General features: G+C 28.9%; 1 protein-coding gene across 5 annotated transcripts in view; it reads right to left on the bottom strand.

Moving 5' to 3' along the window:
• Window positions 1–19,989, bottom strand: part of LOC142328829 (alpha-1,3-mannosyl-glycoprotein 4-beta-N-acetylglucosaminyltransferase B-like) — a 1,063,767-nt gene that overhangs the window by 402,538 nt on the left and 641,240 nt on the right. The gene's annotated exons all lie outside the window — the stretch shown is intronic.

Below are 19,989 nucleotides of genomic sequence, written 5' to 3'. Positions count from 1 at the left end.
CCGTCCACTTGTGCAAACACGGGCGAATGGCAGCTCCGCAGAGATCTGACCCTATCCCCGAGCCCCCCAATCTTTCTCCTGAAGAACCCTCGTCACGAATCCTGCGATGGTATCAAAATTCTTGGAATTCCGCAACATGGTGACGATGATGGTCTCTACGCTGAGCGGTACGGTAATCGCTGAGCAAGCTAGACGGTATTCATCCTACTGCGGGCACCAGAACACCACGTGTTCCGGGGTATCCGGGACATGGAATAATTTACCACCAGTACACGAGCCGCGGATTTTAAGTACGCACTCACGTAATATTTAATCGGTCAGTAAACTAGTATTATTTTAGTTTAGTAAACTCCGGTACTTTTCTCATCAATTTTCTTGGAGTTCATGACGAAATCTAGGAAGGCCTCGTTTTCTTCTTGGTAGTTAGTTTTTGGTAACACCGCGTACTTATGTGACGTATCCCCCCCCCCCGGGAACTAATGTTTTCAAATTTTACCCAGGAAATTTTTTGAAATTATCAATAAGGTATCTTTCTTTTTCTGTTTAGCCTGCGGAATCACACAAGGTTTTACTTCACAGGATGATGTTTATGAGTATAAATGAAGTGTAGTCTTGTACAGTCTCAGGTCGACCATTTCTGAGGTGTGTGGTTAAAACCCAATCATCAAAGAACAACGGTATCCACGATCTAGTATTCAAATCCGTACAAAAGTAACTTCCTTTACTAGGATTTGAACCTTAGAACTCTCGATTTCGGAATCAGCTGATTTGTGAAGACGCTTTCACTACTAGACCAACCCGGTGGGTCATCAATAAAGTATCTAATCTCTTTTATGATTAATTCATTTCCCCAGCAGTTGAAAAATTTTAATTCAGTTTTTTTAATCATTAATATTGACAGTTTTTGAAAATACATTACATTCAATTGTATATAGCACAGTGGTTCCCAATCTTTTCCGTGTCGCGGGACCATTTTTTAATATAAGGTTTTTCCATGGCGCCCTATCCTAAATAAAAGTAAGACTACTCATAAGTAAGAAATAAAAATTAACAAAACACGTGTATTTTCATTATTTTTTTAGTTTATTAACATTAAATTAATTTTATAAATGTCTTAGTTCAATTAATTTTGAAGCTTTTACAATATTTCGCAGCGCTCCTGTGATGAGGCCGCGGCTCTTCCCGAGGCGCCGCGGCGCACAGTTTGCGAATCACTGTTACAGCTTTTAGAATTGTCTGAGAATATAACGATACGAAAGTTATAAACAGACTAATTGTAGTAGACAGATTATAATCTGATAAATAATCTGTCGACAACCTTTCAACATTAAAATTACAAAAACATCTTACATTCATTATTAAGAATACCATTAATACCATAATTTACTACTGCAACCAATTTAATTAACGGTTGGGAAAATGTTCTCGCATATATAAATCTTCTAATCTAAAATCCCTAAACTATAATCTCATGAGATTCAACTTCCCACTGAACGTTAAACCCTAGAAATCATTTAACAAATTTCTGCTATACAATGGAGTAGTATGTTATAATAATGATTAAAATATGGTGAATTTATTATTAAAAGAAAATTTAAAGTTCTTCTACTCATCATAGAAGGGTTTAATACGTTCGAAATATATAAAAGTCATAATGACTTAATAACTGTGTAAAACTAGGAATTAAGAAATTTTTTTTTTTTTTTTTTTTTTAGCCTCCGAGTCCACAGTTAAGCATTACTTCAGAGGATGAGATGAATGATTTGTAGCGTGTGTGAAAATGCCATGCCTGACCGGGATTCGAACCCGGGACCTCTGGGTGAAAGGCCGAGACGTCTTGAGATGGCTAGGACGTCTTGTTCACCGGGTGCTGTGATCATCAAGGCAGCATCCGGGACCACGCCCGTCGTATATTCTGTGAGGAATTAAGAGATTAGAAAAATAATAAACAAATGAGGAAAGTGTTAACTCTAATTTAATGTCACAACTCTGAATTATAAAAAGAATTGAAATTCAGAAAATTTACTTATATTGCCAAATTTTTATATTAAATACTCCATGGGTTTTTAAATATCAATGACATAATTATGCAATACATGCAGTTCAATTAGAAAGAGATCAAAATATTAAATAAAAAAAAAAATTGGCACCGATATAACCCTTTCCATCAAATTAGGTTTTTAACTTAATTTTGTACAGTATGAAAAAGTATAACTGAGAAAAAATTAAAATGCTTAGTAAAAGATTTTGGGTCCTTTTGACCCACTTGCTTGACATTTAAAACAATCACAGCTAAAAAAAAAAAAAATTGAATAAATATCAGAAATTACAAAAATATTTAAACATTTTTAATTTCTTAAGTTGGATCCCCTTTTATTTGAAAGTACTCATTTCGTCTAAAATACTATGTATAAATGAATTTTCAATATGAAAATTCATTTTTTATAAGAATTGATTTTTTTAAATTCGGATCCCATTTAACCTTCTAGTTTTTTTGTAGTTTAAAAGTTTATTTATTGAATAACTATTTACTTCATAATTTTGGCTTAATTTGGTGCAATGTTAATAAAAAAAGACTTGACTAAATCATTTTTATTTTCCTAATATGTACGTTGCAATCTGTTTAGTGAACAATAAGCAAACCCCCCCCGAACGACCCAATGGGACAAGAATGTTAAGTAAGATGTGTAAATGAACACCTCCTTTGATTGATTTAAAATGAAATAGTTACCAACACAACTGTGCAGGTGTGCACACACACACAAGTTAAAAATCAAAATATGAAATTCAGAAGACTTACTACGAAGTAAGAATTCTTCTTACTTAGAAGAATTTACGACTGATAAATACACTTTCTTACATATTATAATATTTGAAAAAATAAAAATATCTTTAATAGGTTTAATAAAGTTACATATGATGCATTCTACTTGGGTAATAAATTTCATTTAAGTCAGTGGTATATTTATAAAATAGAAAAAATATTTGGTTAATAAAATTACAAAAGACAGACATGCTGATATAAAAAACAAACTATTACAAGCATGAAGAAAAGAAATCTTCTAGTAACAAGTATAAATTTTAAGAATAAGAGAGAAATTTTTGAATATTTGTGACGAGTGTTGCACTTTACGTTAGTGAAAAATGTACAAAAAGGAAAAAACAGAACGTTTTAAATGTGGGTATTACAGAAAAATGTTGAAAATTATGTGAATCAATAAAATTAAATAAAGAGGTCTCAAAACAGATATAAGAGGAGAGAAGTTAACAGCAGAATTTTTATAGATATGAACTAGGTTAGCGGGTTAGTCATTAAAACATCCAAGTATAATTAATTCGGTGGTAGAAGGATGTTTATAATGTAACTGTCATAATGGAGATAGCTTGTCAACACATTAAATCAAGTATGCAATGGCTTTCCAGGTCCCTGACTTCTCAGTATAGAATCAACAAGAGAGACTTTATCCGTATCCATACAACCCAAAATGGGAAATTGAAATCAACATTAAAGTGAATGTGAAAAATATTAATTGTGAGAAAGCGTAATTCCCCACATAGGAATTGCTGCAAAAGATAAGCTACTCCAAAAGAAGATAATTTCAAGAATCTCACTTGAAAAAAATTCCATCCTCCTTGTAGTTATTTCAGGAAATAATGTTCTTATCCAGGATGCAGAAGCAAATTACTGTGTCCTGATCTCTTTAAACTTTTTTTTGCTGTTCAGCCTACAGAACCACCATAAAGTATTACTTCTGAGGATGATATGTATGAACGTAAATGAAGTGCAGTCTTGTACAATCTCAAGTCCACCATTCCTGAGATGTATGGTTAATTGAAACCCGACCATCAAAGACCACTGGTATCCACGATGTAGTATTCAAATCCGCATAAAAGTAACTGTCTTTTGTAGAACTTGAATCTTAGAACCCTCAACTTCGAAATCAGCCTGATTTGCGATGTTGAATTCACCACTACACCGACCTGATAGGTTTATCTTGTTAAACTTTTTTCTCTGTTTAACCTCCAGAACCACCATAAAGTCCTTCAGAGTATGAATTTGGATGATATGTATGAATGTCAATGAAGTGTAGTCTTGTACAGTCTAGGTTAACCATCACTGAGAAGTATGGTTAATTGAAACCCAGCCAACAAAGAATACTGGAATCCACGATCTAGTACTCAAATCCATATAAAAGTAACTGCCTTTACTAGGATTTGAACCTTAGAACTGTCAACCCCGAAATCAGTTGATTTGTGATGATGAATTCACCACTAGACCAACCTAGTGGGTTTTATCTTATTAAACTCTTAAACAGTTGTCTAAACTGGTCCAGGAACAGTATTTTCCTTCTTAAATATTGTGCAAAGTATATTAATGAACTATAAATAACCAGCTCATTACTGGAGGTAAATGTTTAACTAATTTGTCTATCTGTCATCAAACTTCATGCTAATGACCATACAACCATACTATTATCAGTTGACAGTAAAACAGTTGACATTTAATTTAAAAGCGTTTGGTATACAGTAGTTGGATGAGAAGATTACGGCTGCAAGCTTACTTACTGCCAGAAGGAGATTAACATAGACAATGTAGATTTGTTTGAAGTAAACACAATGGATTATACTAACAATACATTTGCATGTATTCTGTTCAGTAAACGGGTGTTTGTTTACTTATTTCTGGTAGCAACAACATCCTTTGCCACATTACATTTTATATAAAGGTCATACATCCATGTAAACATACAAATTTGTCCAAATGAATTTTTTTTTTTAAACTTATGGAAGTACACAGTACTTGTTATACATGTTTAATGCTAAATTGCAATATAATTAATTATCTAATTGAGCCTAAAATATTTCTCATAAGTTATTAAATAAATATCATAATAAGCCATGCATACATAACACTGAATTCTGTGTATACAAAACAGATATAAATGTCTAATTTAGGGTGTACACAGTATAATTACTCACAATCCTCCCTGGCACATCAACAAAAAGAAACTCATATAGAATCAGTGACAATAAAAGCATTTCCAATAAGTATGACTGTATTTTCATCAAAGACCTGCATGTAAATTTTATTTATATTGTATATAAATTATAAAAACTTACTGAATACTTACTTGCTGTTTTATGGACTATTGGAATAAAATAATCATTTCCTTCTTCGGCAAATGATGCTGTCACATATACTACCTTTATTGTACATAAATGTTCCCTATTTAAGTTGGAGATTTTGTAACCGTAAACCATCTCTTTTGCAGATGACACTCCTTTAATATTCTCCTATAACTGACGATCAAATGTCTTCTCATCTACAGAATATAAGAACCATATCATTATCATCAACATGAGATTACTTGCTACGATGCAGATTCCTTACACTATGTCTGACTCCATTCTTTTCTATTCTCAGCTAAACTTTTCAGTTTTTGATAGTTCCCATTTTCTTTTAGATTTTTATCATTTTTTCTCTTTTCCCTCTCTTCTTTGAACTTTCTACTCATTTTTCTAAGCTGGTTTTATTCAACCTTGCTCATGTTTATTATATATCCCATCTAAGTTGGTTTTCCTACTTTGAACTGATCTGATTAAGCTTCTATTCTTGCTCATTCTCCTCATTACTTCTTTATTATTCAATCCCTCTAGTCCTCCACGTTAATCTTCACTTTCATGTATGACCACAATTTAAATGTTTCCACCAACCTTTCTTTTTCTCCTTTCTTAATGTCAATATTTCATATAATTACTCAAGTATACTCCAATCATAACATTTCACAAGATGCTTCTTGTGAAATGTTATACCTAATTTTCTGTTAAATGCATTCTAAGATCTGCTATATTGTTTTTATTTACTTTTAACTTTTAGAATCTCATATCTAGGTACCTGAATTTTTTACTTCTGCAATTCTTCCTTCTTTTTTGGATACATTTATTGACTTACTGACTTACTATCACTGTTCTCATTATTTTTGTCATATTGTGAAATGATCAATTGAATATCCTGCCTTTTTTTTCTTTTTCCTGTTTAGCCTCTGGTAACTACCGTTTCTTCAGAGGATGAATGAGGATGATATGTATGAGTGTAAATGAAGTGTAGTCTTGTACATTCTCAGTTCGACCATTCCTGAGATGTGTGGTTAATTGTAACCCAACCCCCAAAGAACATCGGTATGCACGATCTAGTATTCAAATCCGTGTAAAAATAACTGGCTTTACTAGGACTTGAACGCTGGAACTCTCGACTTCCAAATCAGCTGATTTGGGAAGATGTGTTAACCACTAGACCCGGTTAACTAGGTCTTCCTAGTTAGGCAGGAACCCGGGGGTTTGAATATCCTGCCTAAATACAGTATAACTAACTGCAAAACTTATTCCCCCAACACTAATTCTTTCATCCTCTTTGCTTAGCTTTTTAGGCAATTGCTTTAGTTCTTCTATTCTTCCTCCATTTATCTATGTTTTTTCTTTATTTTTTACATACATTAAGTCCATTCTTTTTTTTCTTAATCTTCTTTGTTTGAAAATTCATCTAACAGCCATTTTCCTTTAATTTTTAAGTTACTTTTCTTAATTCTTTATTCAATTTTCTATAAATCCATACCCCTTCTTCATATTTTTGGTTTTCTTATGTTTTCTACTTTCACAATAATTTTTCTAATTCGTTTCTTCTACCTTCTTTTTCCGTTGAAGAATCCTGCTGTTTGTTTTGCTGGTTTTTTTTTAACAGAATATTATTCCCAATAAATAGTTAAATATTATTTAACTGTTTTCCAATTATTGTAATTTTTTCCAGTTTCCATTCATTTATTTATTTATTTCGCTGATTTAATCTATTCAATAATACTTTTGTGTTTGCTATTAGAAATGCACAATAATTATCTATCACTCCAAAGACATTTTCAAAATTCTTTAAAAAAAGGTTTGACAAAAATGGTTAAGTATTTAAAAAGAAAAAAAAGAAGGTTTGTATAATTTTATACCTAATTTTTTATGTCAATCCTCAAATAATAAGAATTTAAAATCACAATTGAAATCTTTTCCAAATGTCTAAAAAATATCTGTTCATATAGAGATATGGTGAACAACAATAAATGTTTAGGTTTAATAGTTGAAAAAAATCTCAAATGGGAAGAATACAAAAAATTTATTTATTTTTAATAATTTTTTTTTTAAACAAGTTTCATATGACACCTTTTCTATAAAATTTAGAGCTTGGATAAAAAAAAGTTTTGTTGTAGTTCTCTTTTATCAATAGTAGAATATGATTTGATTTTTTTTTGGATGGAACTTTCCACACAAAAACGTTTTGGTATGGAAAAAGTGTTTATTAATTAATTCAGAATAAAACTAACTTCTATCAAGTCTAGATGTTTATAATGATAATTTATTCATATGTATTTCCTATGAATTTAATTTTTTAAATCAATAAACAATTTGTTATTCATTTATTCCAATTTATTACTAAGGATTGTTAAATTTTTATATCTGAGTTACCATCTAATCTAACAATTAAAATATCTATTTTAGTAAAATCTTCAATTAAATTTAAGTCAATTGGTGAACATTTAAATATTTTACTAATTAAAACTAAGCATTAAATAAAAACACATAAGATTAATTTTGACTCTAATTAGTGAACAACATTTTTCTTTTATTAGTGAGGCAGTGCCGTTAAGATATTATTATCAAAATACTCAAATCAGTTAAGAATTATGTTGATAGGTAAGATTATTTCCATATATACAATTAAATATACTTTTAAAATCCCATACTTAAATTTTTTATGTTGATTTTTATTTTAAAGGACATGTTGCACTGTATTATCTGTTGGTAAATAAATTCAAATTTCTCTCTGTTATATTACAACTCTTACTTACAACTAATTTTCGCAAATACAAAAAAAGGTGAAATATTTTTATTTTTTCTTAAAGAATTGATTTAATTATTTTTCTTTACAAGAACTAAAATGAGTAAGTAATATTAAGTATAATCCGAACAGCAATATTATGAAGTAAAAGAATTCCACTAAATATACATTTTTTTTTATTAACTCTAAACCAACAGTTTCATAATCAATGAATAAAATTACACAAAATAATTCATATTCAAAGATTTTTTCATCTACGATTTCATAAACAGACATCAGATAATAAAAAGAAAATGTTAGAATTACAAAAAAGACAAACAAATTTTAAGTTAACTGGTAATTTAAATGTCCAGAATTTTAAATTAAAACTAAATGTGCTAGTGAGTGTGTATTCGCATAAACAGTATGTTTTGCTAACATTACAAGCAATTGTACTAACTAAAAACCAATAAAAAAATTTTTGATATTTTTTATAACACAATTTAAGTTTAGTAAGAAAATTATGATAACAATACCAGTAATGAACATAAACTGCATTATTTTGGGCATCTACTAACATTAAAAATATAAATTACACAAAAAGATAATGAATGAATCAAAATATATAATCAGAATTGAAGAGACTAAAATGGAAAGTGATTTTTAATTTTCATTGCCGGAATCTCTTAGCAATTGAATGTAGTTACATATACATTAACAAATTACATTTACAATATACAGAATACCACAACATAATACCAAATAATGGAAACAATGCAATAATAAATAAAAAAGTAAATTAATAATCAATAAAAATAAAGATTTACTAATTGCAAAATATGGAATATAAAAAATACAATATTTATTTAAACTAAGTATCAATAATCTTAAAAAAAATCAGATTTTTACACATGGTGCTTACTAATAGATGCAGTTGAAGGATTGATAAATGGAAAAAGAGGAAGAGGAAGAAGAAGATTTCAGTTGATTGATGGGGTTGTGAAAGAGAAAAATATCGGAAACAAAAGCACGTGCACAGGACAGAAACAGGGGAGAGCAGCCATGGCAAGATCTGCCCTATTGGCAGAACAAAATGAATGAATTTAACCATGAATTTTTTCAGAAAATTTTAAGAATTTTAAGTAAGTAATTAAAATGTTTAGCAAGGATTTTTTCTTCAATTTTTGTAATTTTATTTTTTATAAAAAATGTGAAAAAGTAATACTTTTGGCTATTTTTTTTTTACTCACAAATAAATCTCAAAAAGTAATCAATATATGATACTGGAAGTATTTAAATTTTTTTTTACTAAAAACACATCTAACATAAATTTAGATAATCATAAATATTTCATCTAAATCATAAATTACATTCATGTAAATGTAGTACATCACTGTTTTACATTTGAGACCAGAAAAAGGAGGAAATTAGGGGATAACTCGAAAACAAAATGTTTCCATGTATATCAGGAAATGTTTTCATGTTTATTAGGATAATATGGGAACATATTGAGTATAAATACATATATATATATATATATTATATGAATAAAATATTTGTGAAGAATTTCTAAATATTAGCAATAAAATAATTAATTATAATATTCACATGGTAGTTTTAATTATTTTTTAAAAACACACTGTTTCGTAAATTAAATTATTTTTTAAATAATTATTAATAATAAGATTATTAACAATATAGATTTTCAATAATTTTAAATATTTAGAAAGCAGGAAACTAGCGTAAAAAAAAGTAAAAGGATACTTTAAACGATTCAGAAAATGAACAAGTGTACACTGACATTTCACCCATTTCTGTTTAAGTGAGTAAAAGTGATTAAAAATACTCTATCATGAAAACAATATTACGATGAAAACTGGGTTAGAATTTAATTTACTGAGAAGCGTAAAATAATAAAAGTTTAAAAAATAAACACTCTAAAACATGATTACTTTTTATGAAAAATTCATTAAAATATTTCAATCTAATATGTAGATCAATCTCTTAAAAATAATATACGGCGGCAGTTGATATAAATCATAAAGTAAATATGAAGTTTCTACTGGTGAGTAATGACAACCAGTAGGCTTGAAACTGAAAAATGACTATTAGTTAACTCAAAATTAAAGCATAGAATTTTAATTTATTACTTTATTTATTTACAGTAATACTTTAATACTGATATCAAGCTACTTATAAAATTATAAAAAACAGTCACTGAAATTAAAAAAATTGATGTAAGCACTACATGACTGACTTCCTTGTATGCCTATTAAATTACACATACATTTTTTTTGCCGCATTCCATTTAAACTTATTTCATTTGAAAGTGAGATATGATTCTCCAATTCTTTAATAAAATGGACAGTTACACAATTGCATTGTGGTGGAAACCAGATTGCATCACATTTTTTTGTGGTGTCTGTATCAGCATTTTATATTAGTTTATATATTAAGTTTGTTTGCATCATTCAAGTAGTTATTTGGTATAAGTGAGAACGTGTCAGATCCTAACCATGCAAACATCAGTTTGAATCTAACTTCAAATACATATATTTATTTTAACTTTTTTTTTTTTTAATTTATATGTATTGATTTATTAATAATTATTTATTAACCTCTGTAATTTGAATTAAAATGAAAAATACATAAAATCTTATTTCACTAATTACTACTTTTTTTTCATATCTTTTTTTCAGTCGAAGGTTTAAATCAATATATTTAAATTAAAAAAAAAAGGAGATGAAGTCTGATTCGAACCGATGTGCCTTCCCCTTGTAAGATCCAAATATTTCATTAATTAAAATTTTATTTGGCTGTAACTCTGGTACCAAAGAAAATAAGTATCACTTATGATGAAATATTTTTAAAAAACTCTCAATGAGGGCTTATTACTACAGTTAAGAAAAAGTAAAAAATCCAAATATTTTGGAATTTGGGCTTTTTTAGAGATTTTTGGTCCAGTCGATTACAATCAAAAGGGAAAGGTGTACAAGTAGATGTTACAACAATCCTAAATCCAATACTTCAACATTCTACGGCTAATCGTTTCTGAGTTATGCAAGATACATAGATACGTACGTGCGTGCGTCCCGCCGATACTACTCAAAATGTTTTCAGGGACGGTCAAATTGGATATTTCCGTTGAAATCTGAAAAACGAAATGTTTCCTTCACTTTGTTCAAGGAAGTAAAAACACGACTGCCAAAAAATAAATAAATAGAACTAAAATAAAGACAATCGAATTAAAAAAAAGTAAACAAGGTATTGAAATAAAAGACTAGATATCATTTTGCAGTATTTAAATAAATAAAATTACGTGTGACCAATCAACTTTCTGACAGTATTAATTTGTTTAAATATATTTTTCATGTTGTAGAAATAGTAGTAGTCTAACGATTAAGTTCTGACAACGTCTTATATCGATATGAAAATGTTGTCTTTAAAAGAAAATATTGCAGTCGGGAAGCTGTTTAGATAGAATAATTATTATTTAGAGCCAACCGACGGCATTTAAATATTTTCGTTGAAAGAAAGAATTTTTATATCAAAAGCTATTGCATTACAAACCAAAAAAAAAGCTTCTTTTTCGACATCGAACTTTGTGTTTCAGGTCCTTTATACTGTTTAGCCGGAAATTACCGTCAGGTATTACTTCAGAGGATCATATGTGTAAGTGTAAATGAAGTGTAGTCTTGTACAGTCTCAGTTCGACCATTCCTGAAACGTGTGGATAATTGAAACCCAACCACCAAAGAACATCGGTATCCACGATCTAGTATTCAAATATTTACCTTTACAAAACAATTAAAGGTTTTGTATTCTACAAAACCTTTACTAGTACTTGAACGCTGGAACTCTCGACTTCCAAATCAGCTGATCTGGGAAGACGCGTTCACCACTAGACCAACCCGGTGGGTTAGATTGCTGGGACCTGTTTTATCCTATTTCCCAGCTCAAATTACATAACTTTACTGCTTAATTTAGGTCCCAAAAATTATAGTGGAGCTTATTTTTATTAGAAGAGCTGAAATCCGTGCGAAATATTCGCTAGCCGTAACTCGAAAACAAAGCGTTTCCAGAACTATGTTTACGTGAACGTTTTTCATTATTTTCTACAGTAGAACATATCCTGAAAGTTTCTTCGTTGGACATTCAGTATATTCCAATTATTTCTTCAACATGTTTTATCTTCTACATAATCACTCTATTACCGAATTAATTAACATGGATCTCTTAATATATGACTTTTCTTTTATAGTTTGTTTCTTTGCATTATAAATAGTACGTAATATTTTACTATTTACGTATTCAAGATAAGGTTACGTAGGGAAAAATGTTCATTTTTTTAATATAACCTGGAAAAGTTGTAGGTAATAACAATTACTTGAAAGTACCAATTTGTTCATTGTAAATACGATTTATAATATTAATATTCTAAATTATATAACGATAAACAGGTGTTTATCTTAATAGCAAAAAGTTTAACGATTTAAATAAAAGACGAGACCGATAAACAGATATAACTACGTGTTTGAAACAACATTGGCTTCTTGCCAATCCATTGAGAAACCCCGTTATTCGGTTTAGTACATCTTACCACCATCAAACCACCCGCAAACAGAGCTGTACTGATCTTCCCTCCCCAATCTTCATCGTCACTCTTGAACCGTATCTTACCCGAACGAGATACAACACACTGAACCGTTCTCGTTACCCGAGTGGTGTCCTCATAAGAGAACTTAACCGCAAAGTGATAAATATTAATCAACTTCTATCATCTTATAATATAATGGGCCGAGCCTTCCTCTTCATCAGCATTTTACTACCCGGCATAAAATTTTTTTAAGATTCTGTATATTCTTTTAAAAAGGAAATTACTAGTACTTATATTTAATAGTTTCTTTATTAGTAAATATCTATTTATATAATATTTAATCTTATGATAACATTATTGTAAAAAATAACTACTTTTTTAATAACGAATTTATTCATCAAAAATCTTATTAATTTTATTCATAGATTTATTAATTGATTAAAACAGAACAAATAAATTAAAATCATAATGTTTATAATCTTTTTTAGATATCGATAATGCCGATATAGTCTATCTTCTCACTTTACAGTATTTTCTGTCCTTGTAAAAAAGAATAATTCTTAAGCTCGTAAAAAAAAATTCCAAAAACACACTGCCGTGTAGAAATTTAAGGGATAAAGGAAAAAAGTTAAAAACAAAATTCATTGAAATATATTTTGTTTGTAATCAAAAAATTTACATAAAATTTTAATTTCAGATAATTTTTATATCCCAAAATCAAATAACTGCAAACATTTAAAAAGATCCAGTAAAAAGAGAGGATTTAAATTAATAATATTTGAGTTATCTGATTATAAAACAAATAATTAAATCTCATCTTCTCTTTATGTTATTATTTATACTTTAAATTTTTTTTACTTATCTAGCAACGATACGATTGATTTAAAAGACCCCGACAAATATCAATTTCATAGATTTTGAAAATGGGTAAACATCAATAAATGCATCACATAGCTGATTTTCAAAGTTGAAGGTTCTGAATATCGAATCTTTTTTTCCTGTTTAGCCTCCGGGAATAACCGCCAGGTATTACTTCAGAGGATGAATGAGGATGATATGTATGAGTATAAGTGTATTCTTGTACAGTCTCAGGTCTACCATTTCTGAGATGTGTGGTTAATTGAAACCCAACCACCAAAGAACAACGATGTCCACGATCTAGTATTCAAATCGGTATGAAAGTAACTGCTTTTGCTAGGATTTAAACGTTGGAACTCTCGACTTCGAAATCAGCTGATTTGCAAAAACGCGTTCACCGTTAGACCAATCCAGTGGGGTTGAGTATTGAATCCTGGTAAAAGTTAGTAGCTTTTATACGGATTTGAATACTACAGTGAATACCGGTGTACTTTGGTGGTTGTGGTTCAATTAACCACAAGTCTCAGGAATGGTCGGCCTGCAATCTGTACAAAACTACACCACATTTACAGTTCATACACATCATCCTCATCTCAATGGGCCGTGGGAGAATTGCTTATTTTTCACTAGTTTATCAGATTGCAACGTACACATTAGGAGGAAAAAAATACATCATACCAAAACACTTAATTATGTACCTATTTAAAATAAATATAATTTTTTTTTTACTACGACAAAATTTATTCGAAATTTTTACATTTTTGTGTCGATCATCGAAAAAAATATTTACATAAGATAAGTTTTGAAACTCAAAAGTTTAAAAGCAGTTGTGATCTCATCAAAGTAATGAAGAAAGGGTTAATGTCGTAAATTTTACGTTTAATGTATCCCTAGAGGAAAAAAAACGGGTAGTACGTAAACATTCGTGTGTTGACTTAATGGATTCTGTACACGCATAAGTCTCAATTATAGTAATCCTCTGTTGTAACGAATACACCATTTTTGAGAATAAAATAGGAAACAACGTATAAAAAACTTCAGTTATCACTAAAGTAAGACAGAATTACCTCAGTATGTCATTATGGTCTGATAATTATCGTATATTCTGTTCCATTGATTTACCTTAAAATCATCAATAAAAATAAAGGATTTTTTTCTTATTTAATTCAATGTTTTGAAACAATTCTAAATAATATTTTCTTAATACTCAAACATTGCGAAAGGAATAACAATTCCTTTATATCAATAAAAATAATTTGACGTGGACACAACATGACTTCCTTGTACGCCTATTAAATTACATACACACATTTTTTTTTAAAAATGAAACGTATATAAAATTTTATTTCATTAATAACTTCTGATTATTTTTTCATTTTTTTTTAATTATTATTATTGAATTATTTATCGTAATTTTTTTTACAATTAGAGGTTAATAACAATTAATAAATCAATAAAATTGATTGGAATTAAAAAATAAAATTAAAAAAATAAATGTGAAAAACTTTACACTTTATATCGAAAATTTGCACAAAAAAAAAATCATACTGCAAGTCACTGCCATCTATCCGAAGTTTGAATTTTTTTAAATTATAGGTAGTTTGTCATCTAAACGGAGTTATTTTTAAAAACATAAAATTAAGAAAACTATTTAAAGGAAATTTCATCAACTTCTTCCGCGGGCTAAAATATTGAAAAAAGAAGTTAAATCTACCACACGATAACATATTTACAAAGAGTTAGTAATAAAACGTACATAAAGAAGCTTTAATCGGTCGTACAGTATTCTAAGAAATACTTTTAACAATATACTAGATTTATTAAACACTTTCTCATACGCTGCAGAATCCTCTGATTTGAAAAAAAACAAACATTTATTAAAGAGGACGGCACTCTTTGAGAACTAAAGTGGAACCAACTGCGACATGAGTTTGAGCTGGCATTAGTGGGCTCGACAACTTACTCGAGAAGTGTGCTAGAACCGACAGTGTGATATTACTTTGCATGCGTTAGTATCAGCAAGATACAACTCATAATTGTACACCTCTTAGTATTAAAAAGAGAAAAAAAAACACTTAAATTTGCACAACGATCTCTTTATCACTAAAATCACTCCATACAACCTTCACTAAGATTATATTATTTCCACTGTGTACGATTATACAATGTGCATGATTCAAAATATATTAATGACAGTAGAAATATTACGAATATAAACTCCTATAAAAAGGATAAAAGGACATCCAATAAGAAAGGATGTCCTTTGGACAGGATAATAACAGGCAAAGTTTCAAGAAGTACGGAAGTAAGAACAATTCTATTTCTTGTTCTTTTGTATTACTAACATAAGAAAGATTTTCCACCCTTTTTTTGCCCTGTTCTTCCTTCGTAGTTCCTAACTTTGCAGTCTCTACTCTTTCCTCAATATTCCACAACACAGCCCCACTCCGTTACGTTTTCCTTTTTCTTATTATTTTTATCAGATATTTATCCTACTCTATTTTTCTTCAACTTCTCTTATATGCTTACTTTTAATTAATTTTATTTTACAAATAAAAAAAAGCTGACAACACAGTTGTAGGACTTTCCCGTCAGGCGGCTTACACACGTATACACACGCAACTTAATTCAGTACGTCAGTGCTACACTAGCGCCCCTTGTGGTGACAGGGGGTAGTACTACTAACGCAGTATACCAACTTAGCCACTAGTTTAGAGCATGTTTTGGGTCGGGGGTTAGATTTTGCAAGAAGTATTTTGCAAATATTATTTTTTAATTGTTAACAAATGTGCCTGAGAAAAATAAAATCGTAATGAGGAGAAATCGCGAGATACTGAGGGAGACCTTGCTCTACAGTCTCACCCTCTTGACCTGTTAAGTTAAATATTCAGTGGCGTCAATGCTCCATATATACAAGTAATCTGACCTAGTTTGGTCAAAATTGGTACAGTAGTTCTGGAGATATAAGGTGATTTAGAGAGCGACACCCGACACACACACACACGTACATACTAACATCCGGAAAATTTCCATACAGTTTTTTGGGTTTCTTAGGTGTTAAAACGTCAAGATCCGGTGAAAACCGCATATTCCCAAACTGGACTGATTACGATAATTTCCCTTCTACAGCTATAGCGCTAGACGGGAAAGTAAAAGCTAAGAATCGAAGATAAAAATCATACTTATTAAGAATCTAATTTATTAAAACTATGCTTAATGACATGTAACTGTAAGAGGTGATCAGGCATACAATAAATTTACCTATTACCTTAGTAAAAATAAAAATAATAATAATAATAATAATTAAATAAAATACAATGATTAACTAATACAGATATTATAATACTTAACAATTATAATTATTAATTCATCTGAAGTAAAATTACCTACTTACATCTCAAAAAAAAAGTACATGTAATAAAATTTATAATAAACCAGTAACGTCTCGTTACTGGTAAAATTATAGTAAAACATAAAACTACTTGAAAATGAAAAAAAAAAGATAAAAAAAATAAGAACGAAGCGGTAACTTTTATATGGGGTTTATGGAAAGAAACAATTCCCTTAAGAACAATTTCAACAATATCATACCCAAGAGTTAAATAAATGATCTAAAAACTTCGATAAGTTTCTAACATAACAATGCCTTTTAAATAGATCGACGCATTAAAAAATGTTACTAAATATTTCTCTATTTTTTCTTTGCTGTGTAATCGTATACAAACGTCGGTAATGTAATTACGTAATATTTTATGTAAATATATAATTACTAAAATAATTATATATATGTATATATAATTTAATAGATGTTTTGTTATTACATAACCATCATTTGTTATATTATTCATCTAACCTTCAAATTTAGGTAAAAAAAAAAAGTTGTACAGGATAATCCAAAATAATAAATTTTACGCGTACTTATAATGTTCAATTATTTTACTTACTTTTTTTGAGGAATATTATAATTATTATGAAATTATACAATATATAGAATATCATAGTTAACAAGGAATCTCTAAAATTGAAATTCAATAACCTTTCACAACATAAGATGTACGGACGATTCTAAGTGTGGATTAGACCACACCGTGTTAAATTAAAGATTAATGATTTATTTATATGCAGCAGTATTCGGCAAAATCCAGTAAATTAAGAAATTAAGCTATAAAGAAACTCTAAAAAATCCGAGCTATTCGCGAATCATTTGGGAAACCAAAAATGTTTTTGGAAAAAATGATGAGGTATGTACAAGGCTGAAAACATACAATGATTTGGATTTACAATTTAGATTTTAACAAATTCTAAATTTGTAGATTTAATTAATATTCAGAAATGCTTGAAATTATTAATGTTCAGTAGATCAGTGTAGGCGTTTTAAATTCTGAATGAGTTTCTTAAAATAAAGAAGGTAGAATCCAGAAATATATCGTTAAGGTGCTTTAAAAGAATTTCATATTACATAATAAAGAAATAAATATATGAAGAAAAAATTGTAAATCATTTTTTTTACAAATTCACAATTTAATAAAAACATAAAAGTTTGCAGAAGAAAAACTACGTTAAAAGCTTATTTACTACTGGATTCTTCTCCAGGTTTATATTATACGTAAGGAAATACATTATAAAAATTTCGGAGAAAATAAATCTTAAAAAAGATACATTAATTTTTATTTGATTCATTTACCTTTCCCTGAAATCTTTTACCAAAAGTCACCTCTGTCGAATAAGTCAATAAATTCTGGGAAGAGTCCTAATTTAAAATTTCCTATGATATTCCTTTGATATTCAATAAAGTATTTTAAAGAACCATTCTAATTTCATTTATAAAAGATTTTTTAAAATGATTTATTACAAATTATATTTAATTTGTCTTTTTTGAAATATTTTCTATAATCTATTCTACGAGTAAATAAAAAAATAATAAAAACTATCCTATGTCAGAAGGATTAATTGAATTCCTATAAAATCTCACAAATAATTCCAGCAGAATTCTATGTTACACACAATTTAAGATGTAGGAACTATTCCGGTATATGAAAAAAATTCCTTTCGGCACGTCGAAATGTGGAGGTGGATTTCACCGGTGCTAAGTAGGGGATAAAAAATATTTCCACCTTAAAGTTAAGAAAAACTTAAAATTTACTCAATACGACAATGGTTGCATGTGAAAAAAAGTTTCAAATATTTAGCATACAAGCCCAATCATCTTACAATTCCAGCAACATTTTGAACATCCCTTGCCGAAAGGGTTAGTCATATCAAAAATTGTTACAGACAAAAGTTTAAGGTAATGTTTAGAGGACTAACGACCACATTAAATCGATTCTACGCTGTGCCTTCTACGGGAGGTTTTGTTTTGTCTTCGAAACCACATTTTTTCCATCCCTTGGGTCAATGGTTGATGATATCAACAGACTATTTAGACAAGGTTAAGCCCCTTATCAAAAAAAAATAGTAGGAACTTTAAACGAGTTCGATATTTTATTTAATAAGAAAGTTATAGCGACGTTTCATTTTTCGATTATCGATCATTTTTTCAAATACTAATTTAAATTACAAATTTTTACCTTAAATAATTAGTAAATTAACTGGTAAAGAGAAGAAAGTACGTTCACATGATTAAATAATTTGTATATTTACTATTGTACTCACAACATAAAGGTACTGAATAATCATCATTCCTTTTTATTTATTTATTTTTTTAATATTTAATCGCGGGTTTACTATTTCAATCACGGTACAATGATTGTTAAATTTTATAAACGATCAAATTTCTTACTCAGATTTTCAAATTTTATATAATACTTTTTTTTAATTGTAAAAATGAAAATTCCTGACTGAATACGAGTATTTATAATTTGAGGAAAAGAAAATCGGTCCAAATCGAGCAAAAGTAATGAGAAAATTATTAATTATTTAGAATTTTTTAATTCATTGTACGAAGTAAAGTAAGTACTGTGATCGCGAAGAAATTCGGTTTTCAGATTTCAACGGAAATATCGATTTTGATTAGTTGCGTCATGACGTCTGTACGTACGTATGTATGTATGTATGTATGTAAGTACGTATCACGCATAACTCAAAAACGATTAACCGTAGAATGTTTGGATTTAGGACTGTTGTAACATCTAGTTGTGCACCTCCCCTTTTGATTACAATCGACAAAATCAAAAGTGCCCAAAAAAGCCTAAAATCCCCCCAAAAAAATTGAATTTTGGCCTTTTTTTTTAACTGCAGTAATAAGCCCTGACTGAGACCTTTTCATGGAAAAGTGGTACTTATTTTTATTACTTCCAGAGTTATAGTCAAATGAAATATTAATTATGAAATATTTAAGTCTAATAGGGAAAGCACAGCGGTTCGAACCAGATTTCATCTCCTTTTTTTTCTTAACTTTTTTAAAAATTTAAATGTATTGATTTATTAATAATTAACCTCTGTAAAAAAAATTTACAATAAATAATAATTCAATAACAATAAAAAAAAGGAAAAATATCAAAAGTTATTAATGAAATAAAATTTTATGTAAATTTCCTTTTAAAAAAATGTGTATGTGTAATTTAATAGACGTACAAGTAAGTCATGTGGTGTCCACATAAGGTATGGTGAAACTTCTGATTATTCGTTTTGTTTTCATTTTGTTGATGGTTACATGATAATAATTTTAAAAAAAACA

Source organism: Lycorma delicatula, chromosome 8 (assembly GCF_047948215.1).
Source record: "Lycorma delicatula isolate Av1 chromosome 8, ASM4794821v1, whole genome shotgun sequence".
Taxonomy (NCBI): Eukaryota; Metazoa; Arthropoda; class Insecta; order Hemiptera; family Fulgoridae; genus Lycorma; species Lycorma delicatula.
The sequence above is the reverse complement of the archived record's forward strand: the minus strand, read 5'-3'. Positions and strand labels throughout refer to the sequence as shown.